Below are 8,355 nucleotides of genomic sequence, written 5' to 3'. Positions count from 1 at the left end.
GGCAAGTTGTAGAATTTGTGTAGTGAGTAGGTTCTTTGAGTTGTAATAAGTCATTGTTTTAGTCTCAATCATCTATAAACTGAGTTAGGAATTGTGTCTTCAAGTTTGGGAACTCGAAGACTTGGGAACACTTATCTTGGGAAGATTTGTGTTTTTGTAGTAATAGGAGTTAGAAGTTTTAATTCCTAGTTTACAAGAAGTCTTGTAATTCTGTTGATTGTTGAGGCTCAAGTATTATAGTAAAGTTGGGTTAAATCCTGTAGAGGTACAGGTCGTGGTTTTTTTACACCTTTATTGAGCCGGGTATTTTCCACGTAAAAACACTGTGTTCAGTATTTACTTCTGTGAACCACGTTTACTTACTTGTTCCACAGATGGACAATTAGTAGGGCTCGTACTCTAACACTCTCATTGCTTGATTCTTTGGAAGCAATGCCAAGTGCTTCGTGGTTGTTGTACACTCTTATTGGGATATTATCCACCAAAAATCTGCACAAAATCTCCAAAATATCAAACATGAACACTACATAATACTAATTAGTAGTACTAGCTAGTAATTGTTTAATCAGTAACGTACATGATGCGTTGCAAGTTCCAGACAATAGAGTAGGTGTGGAACGACGAGGTGGGATCAAACCATAGATGAAACTGTTGTTCTTTGTTGCCTTTACCCTAAGAGTAAACATTTATGTGAACCGTGTAAGGTTGTCCTAATGAATTTCCAAGAAACTCAAAGTCAATTTCATCGTGTTCTGCTCCTTGAGAAGACAACTGTAAATAGCAGAAAGAAATACTTTATCAATTGGACATGTTTTATTAACTATGCAGTACTAGTTGAAAGGACAGCCAGGTGTACTCAAGCTTCACTATGCGTGGGGTTTGGAAAAAGGTCGGACCATAGGGATCTATTTTATGCAGTGTTACCTTTCAATCTGTCTCCTCGGTTATTTACTTGAGTACTAGTTAGAAAGAGAAAAAAGTGTGTTACTTAAGTAAAAAGTGGTGACAGTGCCAACAAAATTTCCAGGTACTAGTTTGAGCTGCATGTCGAACCTTCCGAATAAATATTCATTCTTGAAGTGAAATCCTGAACTTGAGATTTTGTCAAGGGACAAGGCGAGTATGCGCCCTCCATCTTGTATCTGAGCTCGCTGGTCACTAGAGAGGTGCATCAACATTATAGAATATGTACTTGTACTTTAATTTGAAGATGAAATGGGATAGTTGTTCTGCGAATGTGTGTTGAGATTGTGATACAAAGGAGGATGGATGGATATATGTATATATATAGTAGAGTTTCGAAATGGGTGGAGGAAGGATCGAAGAAGGGGACATTAAATTATATGAAGGCAAATAGCTGTGAATTGGCAGGATTGAAAGTGATGTTTGAAATGTAACGTGTTGGTTTGTTTATGAAGTATGGGTTTGGGGACACACATTACATTGATATTATCATACTACTTTAATATACTATTGTACCTTACACATGGTCGTTTGGTTGGAAAATAGTTATCCCGACATAATTAATTTTGGGATTATCCGGTATAATTTATCCCACCATGCATATAAAATAAGTTATCCCATCACTATGGTGTAAATGGAGTGATAAGTGTTCCGAAATTGACTAATTCCTTCAACCAAACATGGAATAAAATAAAGGATCATTTTATTCCGGGATTACTTATCCCTCATACCTCACACCAAACGCCCCCTGTCTTTTTCTTCTTTATTTAATCATGTTGTTCGGAGGGCTGGATCCACCCTTGCGATACCGGATTCATTTGAAGCGGAATTAAAATTTATAAATAAGATTCATGTACTTATATCGATTTGTCATTCCAATTTGTGATACTCTGCGGAGTTTTATCTAGACTTTTGAATTTGTTCAAAATAAACATTTTACACTCTTGACATCTATATTGCTCACTTGCCTTGACATAAAGGACACATCAGATCCACTAAATAAGAGTCCGGAACCATTTTATGCCATCAAATTAAAAACAGCATCAAATTATGCCATATATTTAAAAATGTACCAATCTATGCTTAATTCACAAAAATTGTGAGTTATGCACAAATATCTTTAACGGAAGGCAACTCACGGTGTTAATTTTTTTAAAAAGTGCATAACTCACAATTTTTAAGTTATTCATTCTTATTTTAATATAACTCGTAAAAATTGTGAGTTATACATTTTATTTTCAACATAACTCACAAAAAATGTGAGTTATTCATTTTTATTTTAACATAACTCACAATTTTTGTGAGTTATTCATTCTTATTTTAACATAACTCACAAAAATTGTGAGTTATGCATTTTATTTTCAACATAACTCACAATTTTTGTGAGTTATGCATTCTTATTTTTAACATAATTTTAGTACAATCAAAAAGAATGAATAATAATTATATGAAATTAGCAACATAAATAATAATAACATGAAATTAACAAACATAACTTATTAGCGATGATATTTTAGACCTACCAATAATAATTGACAGTATCCAAGCTTAGTGATAAATGAACATTTGTAGATGTTCCAGCGTTGTGCATCCATCCAAGTTGAGATGATTGACCATAATTATAGTCATTTTCAAATAAATCAACATTATTCGTGTCACGCAGAGTTAAGCCCCTAAATAAAATATAACATATGACATAAAAAAATAAAAAAAAAATCATTAAAAATATAAAATATTAATAATAACACAAATTAAGAAAAATTACCGATCACTTTCATTCAAAGTTTCATTCAAATCAGGTATTGAGAATTGTGTTGGCATGTTACTCGGCATGATGTATTGGGGAGCATTCATGCCAAAAAAAATATTATACTGAGTTAAATGAGCATTAACATCACTTGTTGAATCATCAAATTACGTATGCACATTTTTCTGTATCGGAGACTGCACAAGATGATTTTTACGCTCATTCTTAACATAAACTTGAAGAATGTTCAGTTTTATTTGACTAGCATAGTCACAAGGAGCCCTCAGAAATTCAGTCAACGACTCATCATCACTAATAATCCATTCTCCAGAATTTACTATTCCTTGAGATGAGAAGGAATTTGGATACTGTCCGACTATAAATAAATCAAAATCATTATTTTTTATTTTCATTCTTCTAAAAATTGATTCTACAAATTCTCTATAACCAATTGAAATTGAATACTTCGCGTTGGACTTGGGGGACATACTATAATATACTGTATTTCCCTCATGAATAATTTCGCCATCCCAAAAAAGTGGAACTTTAACACGTTCAAAATTCATTCTCTAAAATTTAATAAAGTTTTGAAAAGATAAATTGAGTTTGAAGATGATTGAAAAAAAAAGAAGAATTGAAGTTGAAGAAGAAGAAGAAGAATTTGAAAACCATAATCAAAGAATGAATGTATAAGGGTGTTTAAATAGGAGAATTTAAAAAGTATATAACTCACTTTTTTTGTGAGTTATGATAAAACAGATGCATAACTCAAAAAAAAAAGGTGAGTTATATACTTTTATCAATTATATGTTAAATAGAATTTCGAAAAAGTTTTTCATTATTTAAATAACTCACAAATGAATGGATAACTCACAATTTATCTGAGTTATGTTAAAATAAAATGCATAACTCACAATTTTTGTGAGTTATGTTATAATAAAATGCATAACTCACAAAAATAGTGAGTTATGTTAAAAATGAGAATGCATAACTCACAATTTTTGTGAATTATGTTAAAATAAAATGCATAAATCACAATTTTTGTGAGTTATGTTAAAATAAGAATGAATAACTCACAAAAATTGTGAGTTATGTTAAAATAAGAATGCATAACTCACAATTTTTGTGAGTTATGTTGAAAATAAAATGCATAACTCACAATTTTTGTGAGTTATATTAAAATAAGAATGAATAACTCACAAAAATTGTGACTTATGTACTTTTTTAAAAAATTAACACCGTGAACTGCCTTCCGTTAAAGATATTTGTGCATAACTCACAATTTTTGTGAGTTAAGCATAGATTGATACATTTTTAAGTATATGACGTAGTTTGGTGCCTTTTTTAGATTGGTCAATAGAATGGTTCCGTACTCACTAAATAAATTAATGTCATATCTTTCGAAGGGAGATGAAGAAGATGACACTGGGGTGAGGGTGGAAAAGTATTTTTTGTTTTCTTCCTTTTCTAATAAAAATTATCGAATTCACTCGCTTTACACTAATGTTTTATGCACTTTCACCAACTCAACCAACTTAATCTCACATATATTTGGTCCAACAGTCAAGGGAATTTAGGGGTCTAGAAAAAATGGAACCTTATAAAGTAAAGGAACTGACAAACCGAAAACGAGTCTCTCAAACTTTTCCATCAAATTCAATAATTTTAACTTATTTCAGGTGCCTGTGGCGTATAATCTGAACTATTCAAACCTACAAACGAATTAAAGATCAAGAAGTTTGTCCTTATGAAACATTATTTTTATCGTTTTCAAAATTGACCATAATGTCTGTGATATGGGACTTGCTTTATTATTTCTTTTTCGCTTTCGGTGTCAACAAAAATTTTAATAAAGATGTATTAAATTACTCACTCCGTCCAGAATAATACATTTAATATCTCGTAGTTTTCTATAGTTGAAAGTAGGGCTGGGCAACTGAAATTTTAATTTTGGTTTGGTTTTCGATTTTTCGGATCGATTTTGGTTTTTCATTATTAAAATTCGATTAAATGATTTGGTTTTCGATTTTTCAAAAAAATAATTTGAATAAACCGATTAACCAAAATTCTATAAATAATTAATAATATATATTATTATATATATATATATAATATAAATATATAATAGCAGTCCTAATGACTAATAAGTAATAGCACTGCCACATACAACTAACAGTATACATCAGTCCAATAATCGAACAATCGATCGAACCATAGACCATCGACGAGATCGTCGTCTGTACAATAATACTAGAACCGGCGACCAGACGACCATTGTGGGTTGCAGCCTGCAGTGCCGATTGTGGTCTTTCCGACCGCGACCACTCTTTCGAGTTCCGACTGTTTATGCAAACTTATGCATAATGAAGTTATATATTATGTTAAACTTATGGTTATATTATTTAGTTTCATCCATGTTGAGTTATTTATATGTGGGAATGAAAAATAGGTTTGAATTATTTTTTTTTCTTAAAAATCATTAATTTTAGATGTCTAGTCATAACAAAGAGAGGTTCACTATTTTAATCTTCAAAATCGAAATAAAAATCTGAAATAACGAAACCGAATTTGTAGAAACCGAACTGCACCAAATTTATTTCGGTTTGGTTATGATTGTCATTTTTGTCAATCCAAAAATAAAAAAATCAAATCGATATTAAATTATAAAACCGAACAAACCGAATGCTCAGCCCTAGTTGAAAGGCAACAAATATTACCATAGAACCAACTTCTTAGCGAATATCATCATACATAGGGTGGCATAGCATTGAATCAGCAGAATTGAAAGATTGAACATGAATGTAATGACGATGCAAGCAGAGTTGCCTCGTACAAGCTTGAAGTGCATGTCAAACCACCTAAATAGATGCTGCTCTTTCGACTAGCAAGCTGGCCTTGACTATCTGTCAAGTGAGAGGGTGAGAAGTTAACCTCCATCCGATTAAAAAGGGGGTGATAAGGGGTGCACTAAAGCTTCAAGGAAAGGATCGGACCGCAAAGATCTATTGTACGCATCCTCAACGTGCATTTATACTACAAGTTGTTTCCATGGCTTGAAACCGTGATCTCCTGATCACATGACAACAACATTATCGGTCACTCTAAGTGTCACAACCAAGGTTGAGGCCCTTGGCACCGCTCTGGGCCCAGAGCCCTCACGGCTTTAAAACACCAAACCATCGAGGCCATTACCTCAAGGGCCTAGTGATATTATCTCAGCGTAGACTAGGAAATTGCATGCCATAGACTCAAATATGGGTGACTTTAGATATTTGACCCCAAATAAGAATGTCTTTGAAGAATATCCTTCCTTACTTTTTAATATACTAAAAGTACCATTTTATCTCTCTACACCTCAATATATTTTTAGACTTTCCATACTCATTAATCTCTCAAATTTTATTTTTCATTATTTTCACTTTTTACATCTTAGGCTTTGCAATTAACTCTTTCGTGATTAATACAATATGTTAGTTGCCAAACTAAAATTAAAAAAATAGGAAGGTAGTAAAAGAAATCATTTTTCGTTGAAATTTATATCATATATGTTTTATGTTTTTTTTTTCCTTTATAATAATGAAACAAAGATGGAAGACCTAATTACTTGTCAGTCCAATTTTAGTTTGAAAATAATCATTAGAATAATGAAAATATCAATTAATTTAGTATCATTTTGGACACCCAATTATGCGTGGCTTTAGATATCTGACCTTAATAAGAAATGTATTTAAAGAATAACCTTCCTTATTTTTTAAGTATAGTCTAAGTACCATTTTGTCTCTCTACACCTCAAATATTTTTTTTTAACTTTCTATACTTATTTGTCTCTCAAATTTTATTTTTTATTACTTTCTCTTTTTATATTTTCCCTTTAATTCTATTATTCTATTTTTTATTATTTTCACTTTTTTTAATTTTATTATTCTATTTTTTATTATTTTCACTTTTTATTTTTTTTCTTTAATTTTATTTTCATGTTTTAATTCATTTGTCTCAACCTTTATTTTTTTCTCTTTTTTTTTCTCAAGCATTATCTATTTCTTTTTTTTTCTTTTTTAATTTATTATCTTTAACCTATATTTTTCTTTTATTTTTAGTTTTTATCAGTTCTCTTTTTTCCCCTCATTATTTTCTCAAACTTTTTTTTTTATTTTTTTCTCACATTTTTTTATTTTCTCATTTTTTTAATTCTTCATTTTTTTCTTAATCTTTATTTTTCCTTGCCTTTTTTTTCTCACTCTTTTTTTATTTCTCTATTTTGTTTGATCTCTTTTTTCTTTTTTCAGTTCTTTTTTTTCCCGCATTTTTCTCTAACTTTATTTTTATTTTTCCTCTCATTTTTATTTTTTATAAATTTTTTAAATTCTTTGCTTTTTTATTGATCTTTATTTTTTTTTCTTTCCTTTTTTTTCTCAATCTTTTTCTTATTTCTCTATTTTGTTGATCTCTTTTTTCTTTTGTCTCAACTTCTATTATATTTTGCTAATAAATAAAAAATTGGTTAATCCGCAAAGTTATACTCTTTTTTTGCTATCAAAGCAAATTTAAGGGCATGAATTGTTGTTACGAAGTTCTTTGAAAATTCTTGAGATAAGTCATCTCTCTACGGAGAGAGTTGAAAAAGATCTCATAAATAAAAGCATAATGTAGTAGTGTCAACTCTTGCCCGTGGGGCATAATTTATTATTTAAAAGTCCTTGAGCTAAATCTTACCTCTAAGGCAAGAGTTGTAGAACATCCCATAAATAAAGACATAACGTGGTAGTGTCAACCCTTGCCCGTGGGGCATAATTTGTAGTTTGAAAGTTTTTGAGTTAAGTCTTGCCTCTAAGGCAAGAGTTGTGGAACATCTCATAAATGAAAAACATAACGTAGTAGTGTCAACTTTTGCATGTGAGGCATAATTTGTAGTTTGAAAGTCCTTGAGCTAAGTCTATCCTCTAACGTAATAGTTGTAGAATATCTCATAAATGAAAATATAACATGGTAGAGTCACCTTTTGCCCATGAGGCATAATTTGTAGTTTGAAAGTCTTTGGGCTAATTAAGTCTTGCCTCTAAGGCAAGAGTTGTAGAACATCTCATAAATGAAAACATAACGTGGTAGCGTCAACTCTTGTCCGTGGGGCATAATTTTTAGTTTGAAAGTCCTTGAGCTAAGTCTTGCCTCTAAGACAATAGTTGTAGAACATCTCATAAATGAAAACATAACATGGTAGCTAGAGTCAACTTTTGCCCATGAGACATAGTTTGTAGTTTGAATGTCTTTGAGCTAATTAAGTCTTGACTCTAAGGCACGAGTTGTAGAATATCTCATAAATAAAAACATAACGTGATAGTGTCAACTCTTGCCCGTGGGGCATAATTTGTAGTTTGAAAGTCCTTGAGCTAAGTCTCGCCTCTAAGGCAATAGTTGTAGAACATCTCCTAAATGAAAACATAACATGGTAGAGTCAAATTTTGCCCATGGGGCATAATTTGTAGTTTGAAAGTCTTTGAGCTAATTAAGTCTTGCCTCTAAGGCAAGAGTTGTAGAACATCTCATAAATGAAAACATAAAGTGGTAGTGTCAACTCTTGCCCGTAGGGCATAATTTGTAGTTTGAAAGTCCTTGAGCTAAGTCTTGCCTTAGAGGCAAGACTTAGC

General features: G+C 31.2%; 1 pseudogene; it reads right to left on the bottom strand.

Moving 5' to 3' along the window:
- Window positions 1-359: 359 nt before the first annotated feature.
- On the bottom strand, window positions 360-1,178 carry LOC124885896 (annotated as a pseudogene).
- Window positions 1,179-8,355: the final 7,177 nt, after the last annotated feature.

The sequence above is a fragment of the Capsicum annuum genome, chromosome 7 (assembly GCF_002878395.1).
Source record: "Capsicum annuum cultivar UCD-10X-F1 chromosome 7, UCD10Xv1.1, whole genome shotgun sequence".
In the NCBI taxonomy this organism is placed as follows: domain Eukaryota; kingdom Viridiplantae; phylum Streptophyta; class Magnoliopsida; order Solanales; family Solanaceae; genus Capsicum; species Capsicum annuum.
Note: the sequence above shows the minus strand (reverse complement) of the source record. Positions and strands in the feature narration are given on the sequence as shown.